Source organism: Fukomys damarensis, unplaced genomic scaffold (assembly GCF_012274545.1).
Source record: "Fukomys damarensis isolate Sample0158 unplaced genomic scaffold, DMR_v1.0_HiC HiC_scaffold_4, whole genome shotgun sequence".
NCBI lineage: Eukaryota > Metazoa > Chordata > Mammalia > Rodentia > Bathyergidae > Fukomys > Fukomys damarensis.
The window spans coordinates 22,742,683-22,769,901 of record NW_022900916.1 but is presented as its reverse complement, the minus strand read 5'-3'; positions in this window follow the sequence as shown (position 1 = coordinate 22,769,901).

Below are 27,219 nucleotides of genomic sequence, written 5' to 3'. Positions count from 1 at the left end.
GGGAGGCATGTGGGTCTGTTCATTTTATTTTTATCTTTAGCCCTGTCCTTAGACGGATGTTCCTCCATCCACAGTTGTAGTGTGTTCTTGTCTTCTGCACTGACTCCTTCAAGGGCCTAGCCCTGTCTGACTGCCTATTGTATTTCTACCTAACTCAGATGCCTGTAATAATAGTTCTTTCTGGAAAGCCAACTAGAAATTCTCTTCCTGTAGAACCCTTGACTCATACTTTTATTATAGTTATAATAAATAAAAATTATGTACTTACTGTGACCAACTTAATAAATACAATTATTATTAGTTAAAATATAATATTATTTGCATATTCTACTTTGTCTTTGAAAATATAGCACAAATTGCTTTAAAGTTTTTCTCTATTTATAATTTGAGATTATTATAATAAACCTGAGGATGACATCTTCCCAGTGTCAGTATGTGCTATATTTGGTATATTGTATATATTACTGCTAGGTTCTATTCTCTGTGTCTCATTTTTAATAAAATTGAAGACTTTCCAAGGTAAACTAAAAATAAAAGTTTATCTATGAAGAAAATTTACTTAATTGAAATTATTTTAGTCTGAAGATAAAGATTTAGGATGGATTATGTCAATATTTTCCACCATAGCAATAATAATATCGAAGTCTTTAATTTTATGGGACATAAGCATAGCATTCACTAGCAGTGTCTGAGCTTGTCATTTCCTCGTCATATGAGCAATAAAACCACTGTAGAGACAGGAAGTAAGGTTGTGCTTCAGGGTTTAGAATATAAATTTAGGCTTCCTCTAGAATCTAGGTTGTTTTCATTTTTTATTTTTTTGTTTTGTTCTATTTTGTATTGCACTGTCTGTAGAGTTTGAGATATTTATCTTAAAGTTCTTTACTGATATAATTTCAGAAAAATATATGGCTCACCTATAACTCTGCTGAAGTTACATTTGAGCTTTGAATTTTTTGCAGAGCAAAGCAGGGTTTAAAAATTAATATAGATATATAAAGACAATATATGCAAGTAATAATGTATTTTTATAAAATATATAAGTAATATTTGTAGCTCAACCTAAATAATTAATAATCATGAAGATCATATTAGACAGTTCCTCAACTGTTCTTGAGAATATGGATCGTTAAATCAAGAGTTATTTCATTGAAAAATGTGTCGCCTTAGGATATAACATGTCTCATACTGTGCGAGTTGTTATGAGGGAAGAAGGGAGAGAGGGAAGAAAGGAGAGAAACATAAAAGGAGAGGGGGGGAGAGATAGAGAGAGAGAGAGAGAAAAATATGAATATCATTTAACCTAAAATTGTTGCTGGCAAGAAGCAGTTACCTTCCATCTTGTCTTCTAGTCTTGCATTATTCTGTGCATTTGTCTTTGCCATTGTGTTCCATTGCATTTGCTTCTGGCCCTTTTAATCATTATGACTTGCAAAATTTTTTGCCCAGTAAGTCAGACATTATTATTATTACATACTCTGCATAAGTTGGAGTGCAGGAATGTCAATATTGAAATTGTCTACTTGCTTGTAAAGAGATAGTAGCTACTACTTTTGCCTAGATTTTTTTATTATTATAGTAAACAGTTCTTATCACAGTGATAAATATTCATTTAATTTAAAAGCAAATGAACCACAATAAATCTCTATCATGTGGAAAAAACTTCCAGATAATAGAACTAAAAATCTTTTTAAAAAATGGAACCACAGTATTTATTTTTTCACTCAATATGAAATTGTTTCACAACATAATTTCTCGATGGCTGCAGAACAATTTTTTCACTCAATATGAAATTGTTTCGCAACATAATTTCTCAATGGCTGCAGAACAAACCACTCTAAATAAATTTTATTAATCAACTCCTTACTGTGAATAAATTTAGATTTTTAAATCATTTTCTCTGTTTAAATTGGATAAAGAAGATGTGGTTTTTCTATAAAAGGGAATACTACTCAGTCATAAAGAATGAGAAATTAGATTCATTCATAGGAAAATGGATACATATTGGAATATACTCCTAAGTGAAATAAATAAGTCACACATGTGTAAATACCGAATAGTTTCTCTGGTGTGAATAAACTGTAATAGTACATAAGATCCTAATGAGATAACTGACATTGTGAAATGGGAAGAAAAGGGCTAAAGGTGTAGGGAAAGTGGGGAGGGTAGGGGAAAGGAAATAAGGGAAAAGAAAAAAATGTGAGAAAATGGAAATAAAGTGTTTGTAGATGAGGAAGGGAGGAGGGGGTGAAGGGAGGGCAGGGACGAGACGAAATAAATGAGAACCAAGACCTGTCATGTAGAGGTGCAAGATCTCAACAATGAATGTAACTGTACCATGTACCTAAAATGTACCAATAAACTCAATTAAAAAATAGATTGTATTATATAAAGATCTTTATATATGTAGGTTTGATGGATCCTTGATTTTAAAAAGTTTTTAGATTAAAAAACTTATTCCAGTAGAAGGCATATTACCATCAGCCCCTTCACAATATCCTCCCTCACTTCACACACACTTCTCTCATTGTTCGTGATACTCTGAAGAAGTTTTATAAGTCGTTTTGCAGAGAGGCTTTAATTGTGCTTTTGTAGCTACCTTCATAAATTTATTCAAAACATTAACGTTTTATGAACACTTGGACTTTTGGGAAAAATCAGAAGTTGCACAGTAGTAGGTCTAGTGAATAAAGGTGGAAGAGGACACACTGCAATGGATTTTTTTCCCTACATACTTTACTTAAAAATGTTTCCTTAAAATATTTTCTTAAAACGTATATATTTTGAGGTACGCATTCATAGAGGAAAATATATCCTTATAACAGTTTCAAAGTTTAACTGTCTTCATAGTTGATAAATTTAGAGATTTTGTGAGAACAATCACTCTGCTTTGATACTTTGAATATAATTTGAATGAGTTGAAAACTTATATGGTTTCATTTTAGGCTTAACATGCAAGTTACGGTTCTGATTTTTTTTTTTGCTGTTTTATGCCTTCTCTTTTGGTTTTGTCTTGTTTATTTTTGTCTTTTAGTTTGTGCCCAAAAGCTAAAGATTCTTGAGGGAGGTTATCTTCTTTTGCCAAAGTTTGGTGCAAAGTTGATGATATATAAAACAAAAGAGCATGCAAAATATCATGGCACACTTTTGTGGAAAATGTTGCTAGTTTGTTTCATTTAATCATTTGCCTGTAAAAAGTTTATTAAAAGCTTCTCAAGCATATCTAAAATTGAAAACAACAACCTCACTATTAGAGTAAGTGTATAGACTTGCTAAACCCTCTCATGAAGGCACAGGATAAAACCCAACTTGTAAAACAAGGTAACAGTTAAAATGACTCCATAGCAAATGTACTATGCCAGCTGTCCATGCCAACTAATAAATTTTTCCATCCATATACACTTTCCAAGGGAGTTTTCCATTTGCAATTAAACTCCAAGCTGTTGCATATTTTGTGGCTTCAGTAATTTTGCCTAAACATAATTAACATTTTAGAGATGGTATCCTTGACATTATAATGGTAATACATTTTCTTATGGAAATGTACTTTCCAACCATAAGTATGGCAATACAGTAGATAGTGTTCTTTTTTTTTTTTTTTTTTTGGTACCAGGGATCGAACTCGGGTCCTTGCCCTTGCAAGGCAGGCCACCGAACCGCTGAGCTAAATCCCTGGCCCCAGTAGATAGTGTTCTAAATATAAGGATCTCCACATGAATGGAGGAATGAGAACTCTGCATTGTTCCATAGGTAAGTCCCATCGGAGACGCTTCAGCTATAATGAATATAGTAAGAAACAATTCCAAAGTCACCTAAATGTTTCAAACAACCATACATGCTGTGAAGGTGTCTTGTCTATCTTCTTTGTAATTTTACTTTGTTTTTATTGTTATATACTTTAAAAATTATTCATAGTATGATAAAAATTCTGTTTTGTGTGTGTGTGTGTGTGTGTGTATGTGTGTGTGCCCACTATCTTCTAGCATTGGTCTTAGATGTTTACTTAATCCTCGTAGTAGTAGCTCTATGAAGGAATTATTGGTACTCTTGAATTGTAATTCATGAGAAAGAAAAGAAAATCGAGGGTCAGAGATGTTGGGCAATATCATCAATATCACATAGCTTGGAAGCAACAGAACCAGGACTCCGTTTTTGGACTGGAAGAAAATAAACATTATGAACTAGATTTCTGAGAGCAGGCTTATTGCCTACATTAAATAAATGATAAAATTAAATACTAGTAAGCATCATTTTATATAATTTTTTTTAGCTACAAGACAACTGTAAGTGAAAGATGAAAGAAAATAAATCATAAATATACACCAATACTGCACTGAAGTGATTGTTCTTATGCTTTCTGTTTGTGCTGATGAAATCTAAATTTGGAAACAAAAATCAGAACTATAAAGTTGCTGAAAGGTTAAAGATCCTTTCTGGTGAAGCCAGCAGACATTTCAAATAAGTGTTTTATATTACTTCAATAAAGTTTAAATGACTATACCATTCTATCCTTTTGTAAAGTTTACTACTATTTGCTTTCTGTTAGAAAATTCTTGTAAATTAAGGGCCCCTTTAAGATGAAAAGTCCATAGGCTATAAGAAGTTAACAAATCAGGGAATATTCTTGTGTATTTCACCAACAAACTGTATACATAAATATGAAAATATAAATTACCTAGTGGTTTCATTTTTTTCCTGTCCGCCTTAGCACAGCTACTTCCCAGGGAAGAGGATGTATTCTTTTAGCCACTTCCAAGGCACTTATGTCTCCTGAAGTGTGGCCAGTAATAGAAGCCACTTTTCTTGTATTGGAAGCCAAAGCAAAATCTGGTCAGGCCAGAATGAATCAAATGTACCTTTCAGCCACATTCAAAGAACCAGAGAAGCAATGAGTCATTGTGTGACGAGCTCAGATGAATCTCACTGTTTGGAAAATGGTACCTGGTAAACTGTTGTATTAAGTGCTGAATTTCTCTCTTCACTCTGTTTCTTAGAGAAGGCTCAGGATGCCAAAACAAACTGGTGCCCGTGCAAAATTCAACTAGTGATGAATGTATGATTAATCACTAAGGAAACGAACCGCCTTGGTTTGATGCATAGGAATTTAGGAATACAAGCAGCAGTCTTGAGCTGCAGCATGTTAAACGGGCAGCAAGTTGCTTGTTTTCTTAGCAGTAGTGTGAAGAGTGGAAAGAGAACTGGGTCTGGAGGGCAAAGACCTGAGCTCTAAAAGGGGAACTTGGAAGGGAGTGAATTTTTCCTGTCAGCCTTGATAAGTGATAGTGAGATAAAGAATTTCACATCTGACCTCATTAAACTTCTCAGCACCTAAGCTCAGAGAGGTTAAGAGATTTCTTTTAGGTCATAGCTAGAAAGTGGCAGAAGTAGAACAGAGCTATATGGTCACCTGAACCTAGAGCTCACCCTTTTGGCACACTTACTGTTTAAGGATGATTATAATTATATTCAATTTATATTGAAGAGGATTAAAATATCATCATATTCTCAAGATGTCATTAGTATCAGAATCATTTGGAAATTCTCAGTCCTGATCCGTATCTATTGAAGCAGAATCTATGGAATTCGCCAAATGAACAAGGCCCATAGATGTGCATTATTAAAAACACTAAAATTATAAAGAGGAGTCTAGTCTGAAGTAAAGGACAGCAGCATATGACAGTTTATCAAGGACCTGAAATTCAGATACCTGGGAAACAACAACTTAATGGAGAGAAGAAGGGAGAAGGGGAAGGGGAAGGGGAAGAAGAGGAAGAGGAAGGAGAAAGGGAAGGAGGAAGAGGAGGGGGGGGTGGGGGAGGGGGAGGAGGAGATGATAAGAGGAAAACTAGAAATCACTGAGAAAATGGAGAAAGTGAAGACAACACAGAGAAAAGGATGAAGCAGTCTAGAACACTAATCCAGGCTACCTTGGAGGTGGACATGTTTCAGTAAACACAAGGTAAGCCTGCAGAAGGTCAGCAGCCCCAGGGAGAAACAGCAAGAAAAACCCATGATGGTTGTCATTTGCAAATATAGTGTGAAGTTTTACTCTGAAAGTGACTGTTCCTGCTTGGCGGGTTAGAGTTGGAGAAGAAAATCCATTACATTGCCTGCCATATTTGAGTGTTATATATCCGGAGCCATTTTAGGAGTAGGCTGATTGTTTAAGGCTGAGCTACTCCAGGAATCAGAAGTCACAGAACAGCTACACCGCAGGATTTCTAGGGTCACCTTACCACAGCGATTGATTCAGAGAACACCACAAGAGACAGTCTAGAATTCAAAAAGAAATATCTATTCACCAAGTGTTGGGACACTAATCTTCATAAAAACAAAAACAAAAAACTACTAGACATAAAAAACCAGACGTATCAGAGCTGGGTACACTCCTGTAATCCCAGCACTGGGTGAGAATCCCAGCTGAGGTGGGAGGATTGCTATGAGCTCAAGGCCAGCCTTAGTTACATAGTGAGTTCGAGGTGGTAGTGAGTTCGTAGCATGAGCTTTTCTAAAATAAGTCATATTGGAGAAAGCAACATCCTTCTTTATAATATGACTGATCAACCAAAGAAAACATTAACAAAGAAATATTAAAGTTAAGCCACATTGTTGAACACTTAGATTTAACAGATATCTGCAATATTTTATCCAACAATGACAGAATATCCTTTTTTTTCTCAGCAGCACAAAGAATTTTGAAGCTAGAAATGTGCAGCAAAAGAAACCACAAGAATTACACAAACACATGGAAATTAAATAATGCAGCATTAAATAATCAATGCCTCACAGAAGAAATTAAAAAGTCCTAGAATCAAATAACAATGTAAGCACGACATACCAAAACTTATGGGACACAATGAAAACAGTTCAAAGAGGGAAGTTTATAGCTGTAAGACCACATTTAAAAGAATGAATAATCTCAAATAAATGAATTCATGATGCATCTGAAATATCTAAAACAACAACAATCCATCCCCTCAAAAAAATCTGATGAAAACAGGTACACAAGTACCTTATATCAAAAATGATAAAAGCCATATATGACAAACCTACAGGCAATTTATTAAATGGAGGAAAAAAAATCATTTTTCTCTAAAATCAGGAAAAAGGCAAGGTTGTCGACTTTCAAAATTCCTCTTTAACATAGTACTCAAAACTTTAGCTACAGAAATCAGGCCAAAAAAAACCAAATAAAATGAATAAGTATAGGAAAGGAAGAAGTCAAACTATCTTTGTTTATTGGTGACATGATCCTTTATGTACAAGACCCAAAATTCCACCAAAAGACTCCTAGAACTAATGAACAAATACAGCAAAGAGGTAGGATATAAAATAAACACACCAAAATCAATAGTGTTCTATACACTAAGAATGAGCCCCTTGAGAAAGAAATTAGGAAAACAGTTCCATTTATAGTAGCATCAAAAAATTAAATACTTGAGAAACTTAATCAAGGAAGTGAAAGAGCACTACACTGAAATCTATAGTACGTTGAAAAAAAAAGATGAAAGAGGATTTCATAAAATGGAATGATATCCCCTGTACATGGATAGGCAGAACCAATATTGGACCCTTCTTTGCTTCTCCTGAGCTGTGTAGGCTTTAAGTCCACTTAGTCTGAAAATGAGACAGTTATTTTTGCTTGTTTTCAGGTTTCTGTTGCATGGAATCTTGTTTTCCATTGTTTGGCTTTTAGTCTGCAAATTTCTTTTTGGATTAAATGGTTTCTTGTATACAGCATAGTGGTGGGTTTGGCTTCTTGGTTCATTCTGCCTATCTGTTTTCACAAAACAATTTAGACTCCAGAAATGTTAGTTTGGTAGGTAAAGAAATTATATCTATCAAGCATATGACTGGTGTAATGCAACTAAAATCTGTTGTTCTAAAAATGATATTACTTGAAACTTGTATGTATATAATCTAAAAAGATAGATTATTTTAATTTGGTGGTATTCCTAACTACCAGTACTTTTAGTAGTAGTTCTGTACAACTTTTGCTGTATCATTGTTACCAGGGAAGATCTATTCTAAGCTGAATCAGTAAAACTTGTGCAGCATTTATATAATTCTCATATCAATAAATGCACCAATTAATAAAATTTGGATATGATTTTTCTTGTTGAAACTATGTTATTTCTAGGAAGTCAATAAAATAGGTACACTTAATCTCCAATTAATTCAGACAGGAAAAGAAAAATCTTAGGAAAATCCTCATAAAACCATGTTTTTTAAAGCATTCATATCTGAAAATCCTTTTAGAATAATTGTTGCTGAAAAAACAGTCACAAAATCAAGAACTCTCTAACAGGTTTCTCAAATAAACATATATTGGGAATTATGCGTTTATAGGAGAAGAGTTAAATTTTTGCTCTGTTAGCTTGTTACTCATAAATTATTAATAAGGGGGTCTCTCAGCAATATTTGGCATTTGTGTATAGCACAGTATTTACTCTTGTCCACAAGTTAGAAATTTCTTCTTATCCAGTGCCTTGGTATTAATGCTTATCAGAGTCCTTCCAGAACTGGAGGACTCCAGTGTACTTTTATAATTTTTATTATATTATAGATAGCATTTATACATTTACCATTCAGATTTCTTAAAGTAGATGAAAATTCATGAAAATATTTTTAAAATTTTATTTTCACTCACTTTTTCACCTATGTATTTGTTTTTAAATATATGGATTAAATATTTTTTGTTATTTTCTAAATTGATTGAATTGTGGTTACTAAATGGGGTTTTATGTGACATATTTTGAAATTTGGGGATTTGCTTTAGGGTCTTATATATGATTACTGCAAATGTTTTATTTAGAAGAACATACTCATTGTCTGCAATTCATTCAGTGTTATTTAATTCTGTTGCTGAAATTTTCTATAGTTAGTGACCTTCTTTCTCTTTGATCTATCAATCATTAGAAGAGATATATTAACTTTTTCATTTGATTATGAGATTGTCTAATTCTTCCATTAGCTTTGTCAACACTTTTTGCTAGTCTATAAATTTTAAATAATTTTAGAGATATGCTCTATATACTATGCAATCTGCTCATCTAAATAGTTTCATTATATTCAAAGACATTTCCGACTATCACCCCAGCCAAATTGAAAACATTGTCATCATCTTGAAAAGAATTCCTGTACCCCACTTCCAGTCTCAAGTAACCACTAATTTACTTTCTGTTTCTACAGATTTCTCTATTTTAGACTTTCATGTAAATGGAATCATATCATACATGAACATTTATGATGGTTTCTTTCACCTAACATAATGTTTTTAATTTTTATCTAAGTTGTAGCATGTATAACTACTGCATTTAATTCCTTGCTTATGGTTAAATGATTTTCCATTGTATAGAAAGACCATATTTTGTTTATCTGTTTGTCCACTGCTGGACCTTTGGGTATTAATATCTCTTAACTATTATAAATAATGCTTCTATAAACTTATATGTATTTTTTGTGGGTATATGTTTAGTATCTCTTACATATATACCTAAGAATGGAACTGCTGTTATCATATGGTAACTCTACTTAACAATTTGAAGAACTCACAGATTTCTTTTCATGCCTACTATCAGTGTCTGAGGATTTCATTTTCTCCATATATTTGCCAACGTGTGTTATTATTTGACTTTTTGATTCTAGTCACCCAAAGGGTGAAATATTGTGCCTCATTTTTATTTTCCTCATGACTGATGTCTCACATCCTTTCATGTGCTTATTGGTTATTTGTATATCTTCCTTAGCGACATGTCCAGTTAGATCCTTTGCCCATTTCAAAAATGGGTTGTCTTTTTTGTTTGTTTGTTTTAAATTGATCTACATGTCTATACTTGGGACAATACTATACTATCTTGATTGTGGTGCTTTGTGGTTAATTTTTGAAAAAGGAATTGTGAGTCTTTCTGCTTTGTTTTTCTCTTTCAAGTCAGTTTTGGATACTCAGAATCCATCGCAGTTCCTCATGAATTTTGGGATAAGTTTATTGATTTATATAAAGTATTCAGCTGGGATTCTGAAAAGGATTAGATTGAATCTGAAATTCAGTTTGGGAATATCACCATCTCAACAATGTTGTCTTAAAATCCATGAACATGAGATATTTTTCCATTTATTGTGGCTGTCTAATTTTTTCAAAAAAGGGAATGGTTTTCAGAATATTGTTTTTCAAACATTTTGGTAGTTTATGTTTTTCTAGAAATATGGTCATTTTAAACAATTATCTGATTATTAGCATATTATTGTTCATAGTATTGTTTTTATTCTAGTTTAATTAATTATTATGTTTTCAGTTCAGGGATCAAACACAGGACCTCAAGCATGCTAGGAAAGCACTCTACAACTCAACCCCCATAATATTCCTTTAAAATTCATTTTATTTCTGTAAGGTCAGTAGTAATATCCCTTATTTAGTTGCTAATTCCAGTAATTTTAAAATTCCCTTTTTATCTTGTCTTTTTGTGTAAATATTTGTCAATTTTTTTATCTTTCGAAATTATCTGCTTTTGGTTTCATTGAATTTCTGTTTTTTAAAAAACATACTCCATTTCATTAGTTTCTACTCTAATCTTTATTAATTCATTCTTTCTACTTGCTTTAGATTTTGTTTGCTAATTTTTTCTGATGTTTGAGGAAGAAATACTAGTTTATTAATTTGTAATCTTTATTTCTTAACATAGGTATTTGCAACTATAAATTTCCTTCTAAATTCTTCCTTTGCTGCATTTGTGAGTTTTTTTGGGCCATGTTTCTATTTTTGTATCTCAATGTATTTTTTTTCCTCTTTGATCCTTCGCTTATTTAGGAGTGTGGTATGTTTTTTCCACATATTTGTGATTTTTCCAAATTTTTTCCTGCTATTAAGTTTTGATTCCATTCTCTTGTAATCAGAGAACATATTTTGTATTGTTTCCACCTTTTAAATTTTATTGAAGTTTATTTTAAGACTCAACATATAACGTATTCTAGAGAATATTCCATGTACTTTTGATAATAATATTTATTCTGTTTTATCATATGTTCCATAGTTATATTTTAGGTGTTGTTGATTGAAAGTTTTGTTTGAATCTTCTGCTCATTTTTTGTCTAGCTGTTCAATCCAACACTGATAGTGAGGTATCGAAGACTTCAGTTATTATTGTGAAATTGTCATTTTCTCCCCTCATTGCTTTCAGTTTTCTTTGTGTATTTTGATGCTCTGTCATTGGGTACACCCACATAGAGGCAGTAATAAAGACTGTAATGGCCGGGGATTTAGCTCAGCGGTTCGGTGGCCTGCCTTAAGGACCCGAGTTCAATCCCCGGTACCAAAAAAAAAAGACTGTAAAAGACTGTAATGAACCATCATATAACATTAATTCAGCTCTGTTCAATGGATTTCTAAAATGTAAAAAAAGTACCAATGGAACTCTTTCTTAGTTTTTAATATGTCATTAATTATAACATTTATTAGGGGAAAAACAATCTATAATATTAAATGCTCATATTGGCTTTATAAGAGGCATATTTTAAAAAAGGAATCAAAATAATACCAATGTAGTGTTTAACCAATGGAATTAATTAGATATTGAATTAGCTAGCAGTAGTGAATGTTGCAGAATTTCTTTAGGGCTGTGTTTAGTGTGTGCTGAACATGCTTATCAAGAAATATGAAAGGTCCAGTTTGTCTCCGAATTCTCTTATGCCCTAAGTAAACAGTGGTGGCAGGTAAATCATTTGCTCGTGGACCTTTGGAGCTAAATGAGGATAATGAAGCAACTTGGTCTTAGCCAGTCAGAAGTTGTTAGCATCACCCTGTATCTATTTTCCACCTATGACAACACCTACTTTTTTCAAGCAAATATGAGTAAATCTTTGAACATCAGGTACTTTGAAGAATGCAGATTAAAAAATTTCAAATTAATAAAATAAGCCTAATATTAATTTAGTATCTCAAGCATATCTATCTCATCTGCTCTGTTACATTTTAGAGTCAAGTCTGGTAGGAAAATATTCCATATTAAAGTGCAAAACAAATGAACTATCAATCGATTTGAAAAGGCTAACATCCCACTTGGCTTAATACTAATTTGGATAATTGCTTTTCTTTCTGAAATGTGTATAGTTTGGGTTGACTGTTTTTGGCATAAATGATCACAAAATTGGAACGGTTGCCTGTGAGTAAGGGCCAGATTTCTCTAAGACAGTCACCTTTTTGACAGAACTACTCAGTTTTTTCAGGAATCATTAGAGCCAGTCATGTGCACAGAAGGTTCCCTCTTTTATATTCATGCTGCTTTTTAACCCAATTCAGGAGGCCAGTGCTTCACTACAAATGCTAGATAAAATTTTGGAAATAAACAGTATGGCTAAATTGTAAGTTTGTACATGTGCTTTAGAATTTGGTGTGGTGCTTGCAGTTAAATAAATATGCAATCAAATATTTTAAGAAAGGTGAGGTGGTATTTTTGAGTGGCAAGATGTATGTTATGTTCAAAATAATTAAGTGTTTTTATTTTTTGAGGAAGAGAATTTCAATTCCTATCACACTCTAACTCTAGTAGGCCCATCTGTTGTCAGTTTCTTTACTGTGTAGAGGGGTTCTCTTATTAGTTCCTCCTCAAAACTGTATATCACAGCATACTTGATAATAATTCTAATAAGACTTTCATGGTCATATAGGTTTGAGAAATTCTGGGTTGTTTTTATTTTTGTGCCAGGCATCAAACTCAGGACCTTGTGCTTGTGAGGCAGACGCAATGCCACTGAGCTGAATGCCCACCCCAGAGAAATTCTGGTTTTGATACCGTTAAAAAAGTTGTTTGCTTTTAATTTTCAAAGGCAAGATATCTTAGGGCCTTTTATTTACTTGTTAAGTCCCTAAGAGTGTGATTGAAATTGCAATTATTTTCCAAATCCATTTGGTCATGAAGCCTTTCTAATGAGAAGCATCTATTGAAGTTGGCAATCCAAGAGCGCCACCTTGCAAAGCTTTGCTGTGATCTACAAATACATATTAAAATGTCTCACTTGTAAGAATTACTCTTCCTTTATGCTTATTGAACACCAATAAGTTCAGATTATACTTCCTTAAGGGATACATTTTCAAACTTTCCTAGTTTCGTAGTTTTCTTCTGCCCTTGTCTGGGTTGTTCCTAGTAAATAATGTTTTACTAAATTGTGCTTTGGAGACTTTTACCTTAAATATAAGATTTCTCTGAGAAGCAGCCTCTAAACTTAGAAGAGTTCTGTAAATTATTTGTGCATCTTTAGTGTAAGACTCCATCACCTAAGTAGCACTCTGGAATCAAGTCTTTCAAAGGCACAGGGCCAGAGGGTACAGGTTCCAGGGATTTCGAAGTGAACATTTTATCTTATGTTTTAGAGCCTACCGTAAAGACGGATTCTCATTGATGTTGGAGGAGTGCCATCTTGATTGGGAAGGTTTGTGTCTGACTTCAATAATTTGCCCAGACAGCAATCAAAAGTTTGACCCTGACTAATCAGAGGAGAAGAGTTTTGGTGGACCTATCATTCTTTGATAGTCCGGGAGAAAGGACAAGGACATTAGCAAGTCATTCGTTGATGCTTAAGCTTAATTTCATAAAATGTTAAACAAGTAGGAGCCAAAAATTAAAAGTAAAATATAGGTTAAAAGTGGTTCCTAAAAGTTGTAGAAGTTAGTCAAAAAGTGGCATTTGGAATAACACTTTTATCTTTGATATTAACCTCTATTTGTTTAGAGGTATTAAATTCAGTATGGTAGGCAGATTTTAAGAGCATACAGACTCCTCCCTATTTTATTAAAGAAGTCCAAAGTCTTCCTGTTTTAATCATAACAATGGCCAAAGTATAAACTGTGTAAAGATATCTATGTTTCAAAATTATAAAACCATTACATTTTTTTACTGTGGTCTGTGAAATCTGTATCCTCTTATTTTGCAGATCTGTAGGCAAGCTCCAGATAAATATAAACATATAAAGTCTGAAGTATATAACAGAAAGTTATTTTATAACACAAAGGTAACAAAGCTTAATAGCTGGAATAAGTAGTATTCTTATCCTATAGGCACACTTATACAAAAAGCCAAATCTTTCACTGAGCAGTACTTGAAAGTGTATTAAAAACATAATGTAAACACACAAAGATGGTGGAAGGACATATGTTTGAAAGATCTAGTGGTAATGGGAATCAGCCTTTTATGGCTGTAGGTTAAGATATTATGGGTGCATCTGGAGACTGGCAGTAGGAGCTGGTATAGTGTTTAGATTTGCCTTTTTATATTTAGCCTAGTTTTTTGTTTTTATACTATTATTAAACACTTCATTTCCTGGTTATACTGTTCTCCTGGGTGTTTGAGACCAAGTCAGAGTAAGACATTTGTCAAGGACAATTTAGGCCCCCCAGGGATTACTTTTGGGTCTGTTCAAGGAACTGCTTTGCTCTTCTAATATTTTCACTCTACCAGTTGTGTCATCTGTCAGATTGGATCACCATTTTGACTGATCATATGGCTTCCCTTGGATGCATAGAAGACATTTCTTTTTTTTTTTTTCTCATTGAGTTTATTGGTACATTTTAGGTATACAGTACAGTTACAGTCATCATTGGGATCTTGTAGCTTTACATGACAAGTCTTGGTTCTCATTTTTTCCCCTTCTTCCTGCCCTCCCTTCACCCCTTCCTCCCTTCCCTATTTACAAACACTTTATTTCCATTTTTCATTTTCTCATGTTTTTTTTCCCTTATTTCCTTTCCCCTACCCTTCCCACTTCCCCTACACCTTTAGCCCTTTTCTTCCTATTTCACATAGTCAGTTATACTATTAGGGTCTTATTTATGATTATAGTTTTTCACACCAGAGAAACTATTTGGTATTTATACATGTGTGACTTATTTATTTCACTTAGGAGTAGATCCTCAATATGTATCCATTGTCCTATGAATGACTCTAATTTATCATTCTTTATGGTTGAGTAGTATTCCATTTTATAGAAAAACCACATCTTCTTTTTTCTTTTAAATTGAGTTTATTGGTACATTCTAGGTAGACAGTACAGTTACATTCATTACTGGGATCTTGTACCTTTACATGCCAGGTCTTGGTTCTCATTTTTACCCCTTGTCCCCACCCTCCCTTCACCCCTTCCTCCCTTCCCTATTTACAAACACTTTATTTCCATTTTTCATTTTCTCATGTTTTTTTTCCCTTATTTCCTTTCCCCTACCCTTCCCACTTCCCCTACACCTTTAGCCCTTTTCTTCCTATTTCACATAGTCAGTTATACTATTAGGGTCTTATTTATGATTATAGTTTTTCACACCAGAGAAACTATTTGGTATTTATACACGTGTGATTTATTTATTTCACTTAGGAGTATATCCTCAAAATGAACCCATTTACCTATGAATGAATCTATTTTCTCATTCTTTATGGTTGAGTAATATTCCATTTTATAGAAAAACCACATTTTCTTTATCCCGTCTCCAAGTGATGGGCAAATGGGCTGTTTCCAAGTTTTAGCTAATATAAACTGTGCCGCTATAAACATAGGTGCACATATATCACTGTGATATGTTTCTTTTCATTCTTTTGGAAAGATACCCAGCAGAGGGATGCCTGGGTCAAATGGAAGCTCTAGTCCCAGCTCTTTGAGGTATCTCCATATTGATTTCCATAGTGGTTGCACCAGTCTGTACTCCCACCAACAATGGAGAAGGGTTCCTTTCTCCCCACAACCTCACCAACATTTGGCATAGGAAAAGACTTTATGGCTGGAAGACATTTCTTCTTAGTGATCTTCCATTTTGTAGAATGTACATTGGTTGATTCCTGTCCTCTGGAATCTTACAATTTCCTTACTCAAGAGGTTGGGTGACTCACTTAAGTTTCACAGACCTTTCAGTGGGGTCCTCTCATGTCCTTAGTCCTGGTTGACCCTAAAGGGCAAGGGCAGAAATGTTGGCTGTCCTCTTAGACCTTTTATCTTTTTTAGCTTTAGTCTTTAAACCTCAGTTCTACCAATGGCCTTTTATTCTCTTTGATCTATCAATCATTAGAAGAGACATGTTAAAATTTTTCATTTGATTATGAGATTGTCTAATTCTTCCATTAGCTTTGTCAACACTTTTTGCTAGTCTATAAATTTTAAATAGTTTTTTGAGATATGAGCTATATACTATGCAATCTGCTCATCCAAATATTTTCATTATATTCAAAGACATTTCCAACTATCACCCTAGCCAAATTTAAACAATGTCATCATCTTGAAAAGAAAACCTGTACCCCAATTCCAGTCTCAAGTAACCACTAGTTTACTTTCTATCTCTACAGATTTCTCTATTTTAGACTTTCATGTAAATGGAATCATATCATACATGAACATTTGTGACTGGTTTCTTTCACGTAGCATAATGTTTTCAATTTTATCTAAGTTGTAGCATGTATAACTACTCCATTTAATTCCTTGCTTATGGTTAAATGATTTTCCACTGTATAGATAGACCATATTTTGTTTATCTGTTTGTCCACTGATGGACATTTGGATATTAACATCTTTGAACTATTATACTAATGCTTCCAGAAATCCTTATGTATATATTTTTTAATTATAGTAATTTTTATTTAGGTTTATACCTATAAATGAACTAGTCAATATGGTTTTTCTCTAGGGGTATTATTTAGTGTTTCCCTTTTCTTTTATCAATCATAACAGTGTTTTCTTTAACACTCCAGCTATTCTGAGTACCTTCTTTGTTAACACCAAAGTAAAACAAGAGTCAAAAAAGGGCAAGAAGAGTTGCCGACTTCAGTTTGTGAGAGTGAGAGGTAAGGGAAGGAGAAAGAAAGAGCATTAAAAGAGCAGTTTGGAAGATCTTAATTTTATTGAAAGTGTTTAGGACCCAAAGATGTGTTACATGATTTGTGGAGATAGCTTTCTCCATTGTGTCTCGGGACTAGTTACCACCAGTTGCTGAAGACGCAGGATGAGCTCTATCTTTATTTGTGTCTCCCTAGAGAACAAGTTTCAGTCCTATCTGGTTCAGGAATGGGATCTGTTGACTTTATTGGATGTCTAATGAGGTTACTACTTGTGCTAGAGTGTACTTCTTGACCCTTCTTCCCATTTTTAGTTAGAGGGATCTAGTGACTTCATATTTTCAGTGCTTTTATACATAAACACTTGATTTTCTGAGGAGTTAGAAGCCTCTATCTGCTGAAAAGGAAATACTCAAAGCTGCATAGGTTTGCAGAGAGAGAGGGAGAGGGTGGGACATGAGAGATGAGTGCAAGAGAACGAGAGACAGAGAAAGGATGAGAGGGAAGAGTGGGTGGAGAGAGAGAGAGAGCACAGGGAGAAAGAGAAATAAACTGGATCAAAGGGCAAGGGTTGAATAAGTGGAGAAGAAGAAAACACTCCAGCTTTTTGGCTGGAGTTACCAAAGTTATAGTCCAGATGTCTCTTTATCTCCTAGAGCTGCCTTTCCAAAGCAAATGTCACCAGATAGGGTCTGTCAAAGTGCCCAAAGTAGAGATGTGGAACCTCGACTCACCCCACCCATGGGGTCAGGTTACAGGCTTGTTGACTTCCTACCACAGTACAAAAACCTTCATTACTGGCTTTCACACCAGGTCCACTGTGCCTGCTACTTGTGGTGTTCTTGGGCTATGAGAAGAACTCAGGGAATCATTATGTCAACACACCTGCAACACTTTCTAGTAAGATGTTGGATTATGGGACAGATACTTAATTGTAAATGACGCCTAAACCTGAGGAACTGGAAGGGAGACCTCTTTCACAGAGTAATAGAATTTTGACTTGAACAGGACTTTGGTGTAATATTCAGTCATACACAAACCTCCTTCCAATTATTTTTGCCATTTCAGTGAAATTAAATATCCATGTTGTTATTCTTTTAATGGCTCTCTTTATGTTGATTTACTTTATAATACCTTCAGATGTATATGACACGAGCAAGAAATACATTGTGTTATGTCTCTGAGATACAGGTACTGTTTGTTACGACAGCCTATTCTCACAGAACTTTATAAGATGTAAGGATTCTTCCACCTTTGATTATCTTTTCATGCATTAAATTGTAGAAATTTATTTTTTATTATTTATCCTGCAATAGTTTTTCCTTGTGTTAGTGCTTTTTATAAGGCCAATTGAACTGTATTTACAGTTGTGAACCACATGTTAAAAATAGTATTGAAGCGAATATATTGCTCAGTCTCAGCATCCTTTATATATTATACTAAATATCCTATCTAAACATTTAAATTTATTTGTTTTCAGAAATGTACCATCCAGATGGTGAAAAGAGATGATTAGAAATGTTAGGATCCTATTTTTGGATGAATTCTCTTCACTTCTAGGCATTCAGAGTAAATTCTTAGTATATGGAGCTTTAGAATAGATAAAAAGTGTTTATCACCAAGGATTTAGGGCCTTTCAAAATCACCACCAAAAGGAAAAAAAAAACAGTAAAATTTAAAGTTATACATACATGTCTATGTAATACAGATTGATCAACTTGAAAAACAAAGTCCCCTCTATTTTCCAGTAAGTGTATTTTAGAATGATTTTTTGGGGCGGGTACTGGGAACGGCACTCGGGCCCTTGTGCTTGCAAGGCAGGGCTAAATCCCCAGCCCCAGAATGGTTTTTAATTTTTATTTGCTTTATTTGGCTTGGAGTTTGACACAGCTATTTTTGTCAGGGGAGGAGCATGAGAAGTAGTTGTATTTGTTTCCAGGCACCATTTGCAGATAGATCCCAGATATAGTCATCCCAAAGATGGGGAAGGTAATAATAAATACGAACCATTATAGACAATTGACGTTTTAAAGCAAATACAGCGATGGAATATGAAAGAGGAAATGGAATCGATTCATTCAATAATATTATTGAATGTCAGTGGGGTAGCAGCCACTCAGTAGATTCACTGTGATTGAAGGGTGTGGACCAGAAAACCTCCTAGCCCCCTCCTTCGTGGGGCTCCTAGCCTGCGTGGATACACACAGAGACAGCGGGCCCCTCACCGAGTGCCTGAGTGTATGAGAACATCCCGTGCTTCACAGGCCAGCACCTCCCTCAAGACTGCACTAATGCACCGCCCTCCAGCCCCTACAGAGAAGCCTCTCCCCTGATCAGATCCCTGCCTTCCCTCCCCTCACCACTTCATGTCCATCTTACCCCGAGACTTCTTCCTGTTCCCAGATCTGTATTTCCCTCTTCATCGAAGTGCCCTACTTAGTTAAGATCTGAAAAATATTTTACTATCGTGATCAGCACAACTGAATAATCCTGAAAACTATGGGTATTTTTTTTTTGTTAAATAAACCCTCAATTCAAAACATTTTGAAATGCATTTTGTACAAGAATCTATATAATACCTTAAGAGGTCTAATCAAATAAAAGGCAAAGGTTTAATCAAGTCAAATTAATGCTATACGAGAAAATTTAACATTGAATATTACAAGATTATCTTCATAAAACGTCACAAAATAATTACAGATAGTCCAAAGCATGGTATGAGGAATTTACAGGGGTAGAAACAAGCACTGTATTCATGTATTATATACATGAGATTAATTGTTCGCTAATGATCAGGGAAATTCTGGAAAGATAAAATTAAATCACAGGAAGCATTTCCAGTAGATATAATGTTACCTAAACAAAAAACCTTTCAGGGTTGGGATTTAGCTCAGTGGTTGTGCTGCCTGCCTTACAAGTGCAAGGACCAGAGTTTGATCCCCAGTACAAAAAGAACAAAACAAAACAAAACAAACAAATAAACAAAAAACTTTTTTAAATAAACAATTATAATGTGTTACAGGTAGTATAGAAAATGTTTTCCATTATCTTTAATGCATTTTATAAACGTAATTTTGCATATGGCTTTGCTTGCTTTTATTGAGGCGAAAGGGATGGAGTGTGCTTTTCACTTTGTACTTGTTCAGAACAAGTGTAGATAACCTAGATCCCAGACACCGGAAATTTGTCTTTACCATTTACTTAGCTATTATACTATTGAACAAAATACTTCTTCCTTTGGAGCATTTATGATCTGCTCTGTTTAACAAAAAAGTGGCTCAGTCCACCTAACTGATATGATTTTTATAGTGATCAAATAATATACTGTGAATAAAAATATTCCCTAGTTTGTAACATTTTTCTTTTTAAAGGAAATCTGTATTGATATTACTTTGTTACCATTCACATAGGAAAATTATTATTATTTCTTATAAGCCGTTTGTTGTATTATTGATAAAAACTTGAATTTTAAAATCTAAGAACATTTTTCATTAGTACTTATTTACAGTACACAATGTTTACATTTATTGTGGGGAGTTAAAGGTGGTTAGAAAATAACTATTTTATAGGTTTATTTAAGAAATATATAATAACTATGGAAAACAGATAAAAAACTTAATTTATGATTATACATATGTAAGATAATTTTGGGAATGGGGAGAGGGAAACCCAATTTTCCATGGTGCTGGAATGTAAACATGGCAGTTTTTTGTTTTGTTATGTGACTTTGAGACTTTCCTTGAAGGTAGTAAAAATGTCAGCAAAATTATTATTCCAGATATTACCAAGCCTATTTCTTTAATACTTGTATTTAGTACCCCTAGTTTGTCTTTGTAGGAAGGAGCTTTAGTACCAAGCCTATTTCTTTAATATTTGTATTAGTACCACTAGTTTGTCCTTGTAGGAAGGAGCTTTAGCCTGTATTTTCTAAAAGAAAAATCTAATTTATCACTCTGACTACATCTTGCCATGCAGCTGGTTCATTGCCAGCTCTTTGCCACTTAACTGAGGCTGAATTAGACTAATAGTGTTGTGCACTGAACAGTGAGACTTTCAGTTCTTTATAATGATTCATGTGTTACAGCTGCGGTCCATCTCATTAGTAACATCTGCCTTTTAGCTGAACTTGGAGTTTCCTTCCTCGAAGTTTATCTTTTGATAAAATTTCAACTTTTCAGTTTTCTGGATGGAGAATTTGAAAGTTAATAAAATTAATAGAGTTCAAGAAATCATTATTCAGAGTAGATTGGATTCGATAAAATTTAACTACTTTAACCTTTTACTAAGATTCACTTGTAGAAAATATATACCTTTGCAGAAAAAAGCTTTCTCATGTTTTTGGAGAAATTATTAATTCACACATTTTTGCGGGGGCTGGAATCAAAACTTCCCAAATGTATTCTATTCCAGAAAGTTTTGTTTTAAATAATCCAGAATTGATTTTTATAATTTGTGAGTGTTATTTCTTCTTTCAGTTACCCAATTACTCTGTGTTATGCAGGCATATTGTGAGAGGAAATGACAGTGGGTTCTTCGTATCTTTGAAATATTTAATTTTGAAATATTCTTGATAAGAGTATGTCAAAACATAATACATTAATATGATTTACAAATATTATCAGTAAATAAAAGTTTTAATATTTCTCTGGTGTAAGCATATCAGAATTCTTATGGTTTAGACCAAGAACATCTCCCAAAGGCCTTATGCATTCAAAGCAGGATCTTTGGATGGCGTTCGGACCATGGGCTGCTGTGTTTGTCAGTGGAATCATCTATATTAGTGATGTCGACCAATGAATGTGCTGTTGGAGCATGGGGTCTGGCCAGAGGGGTGGGTCCCTGGGGAAGGGTACATCTCTCTCTTTCTTCTCTCTGGCTCCTTCCTTCTCTCTCTGCTTTCCAGCTGTCAGGACAGGACCAGTTTCCCTCCACTTGGACCTTCTTCTATGCTCCTTCTTCCCGGGGCTGGCAGACCATGCAAGGACTGAACCTTCTGAAACTGAGCCAAAATAAACTTCTTCATTTAAATTGTGAGTGTGAGTATTGCGTCTTAGTGATGCAGAAAGTGATTATGACAAGAATAGTCCCAACTTTTATAGCAATTAAAAAAAAAAAAGAAATCTGGTTAGACGTAGAAAAGGAAAATGATGGAGGCATTTTATTAACTTTAAAGAAATGTAAAATGTTTGTGCATTTTCAAGGTCACATTAATAATTTTTTAACATATGCCTTGGTTTAAGAGAAATAAAATATATCTTTTCATTCTGGTGGTTTTGAATTTGATTCCTACATATGATCATCTCTAATGTAACAGATAAAGCAATCTTACTTTATTTTCAGGGCTCGCTATTGAGTGAGAAGAGTGACTTCTTCAGCTTGCAGTTTGACTTTTGTATTTATTCGTTAAAATCACTGTTAACTTAGGTAATGGATCCCGTGGGTCAGATCTTTTAAATTTGTATCCCAACTTTATTCTGTGGCTTCCATGCTGCAGTGCTGAAGGTTAGAAATAAAATGAAACATTGATGAGTCATCTTAAAGTTGAAGTTTTAGGTATGATTTGGTTTCTCTCCAGATCTCCACTTCTGGAAGACTTGAATTCCATACCAAATTAATTGCAATGGAGACCTTAATTCTGCTACTTTGGTGGTGGCCCAGGCATCAAGGGTCTGAGTCTTCAGCTTCCTGACTCAATAGCTTTCCAGTGGCAGAATCCTCAACTTTGTATTCATTCTTTTGGCCAGGTATCTGGTCTAGAGCTTAATCTGCCTTAATCTCCAGATCACCCAACAGCTTTAAAACCTCAGAATAGCTCATTATATGTCTTTTGTACCAGGTTTCTATAGTTTGTAATGGAATTCTAATGAATAAATAACCTACCCCATGATAAGCCATTCAAGAGCATTTTGATTACTTATTCTTTTTTGTTTTATTTTGTTTTTTTGGTACCAGGGATCAAACTCGGGATTGCGAGACAGGCAGTAGTACCACTGAGCTAAATCCCTGGCTGATTATCCATTCTTGATGATGGAACATAGAGATATCCCAAAATACTTTGACTTGCCATTTCTCCTATGATTTAAATGAATATACTGCCAAATAAAGTGGATTTCCGAATAGAGTTTTGGAGACAGAAATACTGAGGGTATAAGGAAAATGTGTTTTTTTCTTCTAATTTTATTTTCTAGGAAATAATTATCCAGTGATGTAGTCAAGGTTAATGAATGTATATGCATTCATATAAACACACATAATAGGTGAACTGTCAGGAGGAGTTAATGATACAAGAAATTCAAAAGTAACACATTTAGTCATCACTCCAACTTTGCTTTTCTCTAATACTGTATATAATTTATGAGGTCAAAGTACCTATCTTTTGTAAAACGTTCTCTTCCCCTCCCATGCTAGATTTTCTAACCATTAAACACAGAGTACCTATCTACTTTTATATAAATAAGTAGACTTACATTAATACTTTGGTCAAAATGCATGAAAGTGATTTGTTTAGTCTATTTTTTATTCTTGATCAAGAGGTCAACAAGGATAGGAAGAATTGTGTTTTTATTAATATTTGACTTGGTAGTTCTGGCATATCCTAAATGTCAACAAAAGTGTTAGTAAACTGAAGAAATGAGAAGCTGGAGCAAGGAGGATGTGAAGAGGACAGCGCAGTGAAGTGCAGAGGCTGCGGGGGAGGAGTCTGGGGACCCACCGCTGTCGTTATTTGTTGCCACAACTCCTTCCCGTTCCAGCCAGTTCAGTAACTTAAAGCAAAGGTTGGTCATTTTTTGCAATTCTGTAAGTGGCAGGCCAATCTGTTTCTTGTGCTGTTGGTTGGAACTTGGGACAGATGGATAATTCGAAATGACTTTCCTCACATGTTCAACGGTTGGTGTGTGCTGGCTTTTGATAGGCAAAAGATAATGACAGATAATGAAGTTCCTCAAGGCCCTGCTTTGGAAGCTACAGAGCCTCAATTTTATTGCACTTTATTGGTCATAAGTGCCTTTGGGCAGTATGATTCAAGAGCAAGGCAAACTGATAGCATTTCTTAAGGTCCTGTTAGCAAAGCCATGTTACAAAAAAGTGATGCAAGACACTGTGCTGGAGCTGAAAATCTTCTCTACCATACTCTTACTTTATTTATCTCTTCTTAGATGTAAAACAGTGTTCCCAGGCCCCAGTTTCCCCATCTTTATAATCATACTAATATACTTGATAAATTCCCTTCTAGCTATAAAAGTTGATATAATGATGTTTTAGTTAAAAAATTCATGCTGAAATCTGAGCCACATTTGATCATGCCTTTCTTCCCACTGGAAATTTATCAGACCTTTCTTCTTCAGGCTCTCATGCACTACAAATTACTTTGTAGGTTACTGGTTTTGTACTCAAAGTAATCATGGTTATGAGACTAAATGGCATCAATATATCGTGGGGGCTTTTGTTAGAAATACACATTAAAGACACACTCCAGAACTACTGAGTCAGAGTCTGTGGAGGTGGCACCCAGAAATCTGAGTTTCAATAGGCCCTCTTGGGAAACTGTGATGCATGCTAATGTTTGAGAAGCTCTGGTACCTCAAAGGAAGTAAAACAGTAAGCAGAAATGTAAAGCAAAGCAGTACTTTCTAGATTTAGTCAAAATTTAGAGATGATATGATTAAAGGTTACAATTTCTCATCTAAGCAAACTACATTAAAATTATATTGTATTTGCCAAATTTAAATTTGAGTGTCTATTGTTAAAATACACAGTAAGGAGAAGAGAAACATAATTGGCTATCTATATTATATATATATATGCAACTGTTGTTTAGAAGCAAAGATTAACCTTTATGGTTTTAAGTCTCCCAAGGAAAGAAGAAAGATCCATAATGGAAGTACCCAGGAATGAGGAACAGCTAAGGGGGTCATTGCGGTAGCCTGAGAGGGTTGGGAGGTGGTAAACATCAAATGGATAAAGGATGAACTAAATGGAGGTAGAGAGACTATATATATATATGCAACTGTTGTTTAGAAGCAAAGATTAACCTTTATGGTTTTAAGTCTCCCAAGGAAAGAAGAAAGATCCATAATGGAAGTACCCAGGAATGAGGAACAGCTAAGGGGGTCATTGCGGTAGCCTGAGAGGGTTGGGAGGTGGTAAACATCAAATGGATAAAGGATGAACTAAATGGAGGTAGAGAGACACAAGAAATAAAAACTGCTCCTCCTCCTTTGGCTGTGAGCCAGGCGTCATGCCTGTTACCATGACGATGAATTACCAAGTCACACATGAACAACAGAAAAGGTGGAGAAAGGAAAAGATGAAATACAAAGAGGAGTTGTATTTAGTTCCAACAGCTGAGAAATTACAGAAGCCAGTTATCCTTCTGAAAACAATACCTGCTGTCTCTGGGCAGTGACCTAAAAATAATGTGGAGCCAGGAAAAAAAGGAAATTACATCTGAAAAATTCCTGTGCTCCTTTGTTTAGGATTTAGTTACTAGTCCACCTCATTCCCAGCTGCAAGGGAGGCTAGGGAATGTCTCTTGGCAGCTCTCTGCTGACAAGAAAATAGGGATGTGATTTAGTTAATACATAGCTATCTCTACTTTACAGTTGAAAATAACTTATGGCTAAAGGACTTATCCTAAGTCTGCTCGTTAGGAGCAAAGATGAACAAATTTAATAAATCTAAAAGACTAGTTATAACTATAGTTTATAAAAGACTGAAATTTATCTGTGGTCACACTAATATAAAATAAATGCATAGACTTCCTTTGACACTTATCTTTTTTTTTTTTTTTTTTAGACAGGGTCTCACTATATAGTTGAGACTGACCGGGAACTCACTATGTAGTCCAGGCTGGTCTCAGACTCATAGCAATCCTCCTGCCTCAGCCTCCCGAGTGCTGGGATTATAGGTGTGAGCCACCACGGCCGGCCATTTGACACTTATCTTTTTCTTTTTTTTTTTTAGACAGGGTCTCACTATATAGTTGAGACTGACCTGGAACTCACTATGTAGTCCAGGCTGGTCTCAAACTCATAGCAATCCTCCTGCCTCAGCCTCCCGAGTGCTGGGATTATAGGTGTGAGCCACCACGGCCGGCCATTTGACACTTATCTTATGTCTATCTTAGTAGCATTTACTTTTTCAGGTGGAACAGTAACTGCTCTTGACATAGCAAATGATGTAGGGCCAGCTCATAACGTTATTTTCATTAGCAATTTAATATTAAGCGTTCAAAAATCATAGCTATGTAGGAATCTTAACTATTGGTGGAAGCAGAAGTCATTTAACAGAAGATGAATTGTTTTAAATTTGAATACAATTGAAATTTCAAGACACGATGCAAGAAAAGGAGGGAAAAATAACAGCAACAGTCTGAAGATATCAAATATATCACTGAATGTTTAAGAGAACAGTGAGATGCTCAATTCAAGGGCCACCTCCGACAATTACCTGTTGCTTAACTTTGAGTAGTTTACTTAATGTTCTAGAAATCAATTTCCATATCTGTGAAATACGAAGTGAAGAGCATTGAAAATCAGGGTTTACTAATCTCTAAAGTCTTTTCTATCTCTAAATGCTTAAAAGACCCATCAGGCATAAAGGAAGGCTGTAAGAGTCGAACTTTTACAAGTATAGTAGAAACCTGTCTTTTCTTAGGTAGGACTAAACTAAGAACATTTTAGTTCCAAGTTTCCTTTGTAGGAAAGAAAAGAAAAGAGTTGGAAGCATAATGAGATAATTAATATTCATATCTGCAAAGCGCTTCACATAGTCTCAGAGAGCTCAATAAGTTAGCTAATTTTAGCTATTACAAAATCATTTCAGAGCACTTTACAGCCCTCAAAATTCAAAACATTGTTTTTTCTTATGCAATTACCTAAAAATCTTTCCAGATCTGCTGCGGTTTGAATATATCCCCAGAGTTCATATGTTTGAAGCTTAGTTCCCAGTGCAATGGTAATAAGAGGTGGTGATTTAAGAAGTAATTACGTTGTTAAGAGGAATAAATGGCTTTTTAGTGGGACTGGGTTAATTTTCTTGCAGAGACCCTTTTCCCCATCCAGTTAGCAGGAGAATAAGCTGGTCATACCACAGTAAAATGGGGAGGACACAGGAGAAGGCAGCTCCTTGGTCTTCAGCCTTCCTCCGGCGTCACATCTCTTTTCAGTCTGCCAGTTGACCAAATCTAATCGGAAAGCAGGGGACAAAGGAGTTTGAGTAATTCACTGGGCAGGGACGGCCTGAGGGACAACAGAGGTGGGGAGACAATAAGACTAACCAGTACCTCTTAAAGGCCAAAACCCCGATCTGACCTTTAGGACCCTGAAGCACTGATGTTTTCGACCATATACAGTTTATTTCTGATCACTCTTCTATTCCACTGATCTTTCGCCACATTTAGATTTTGTATTTCTTG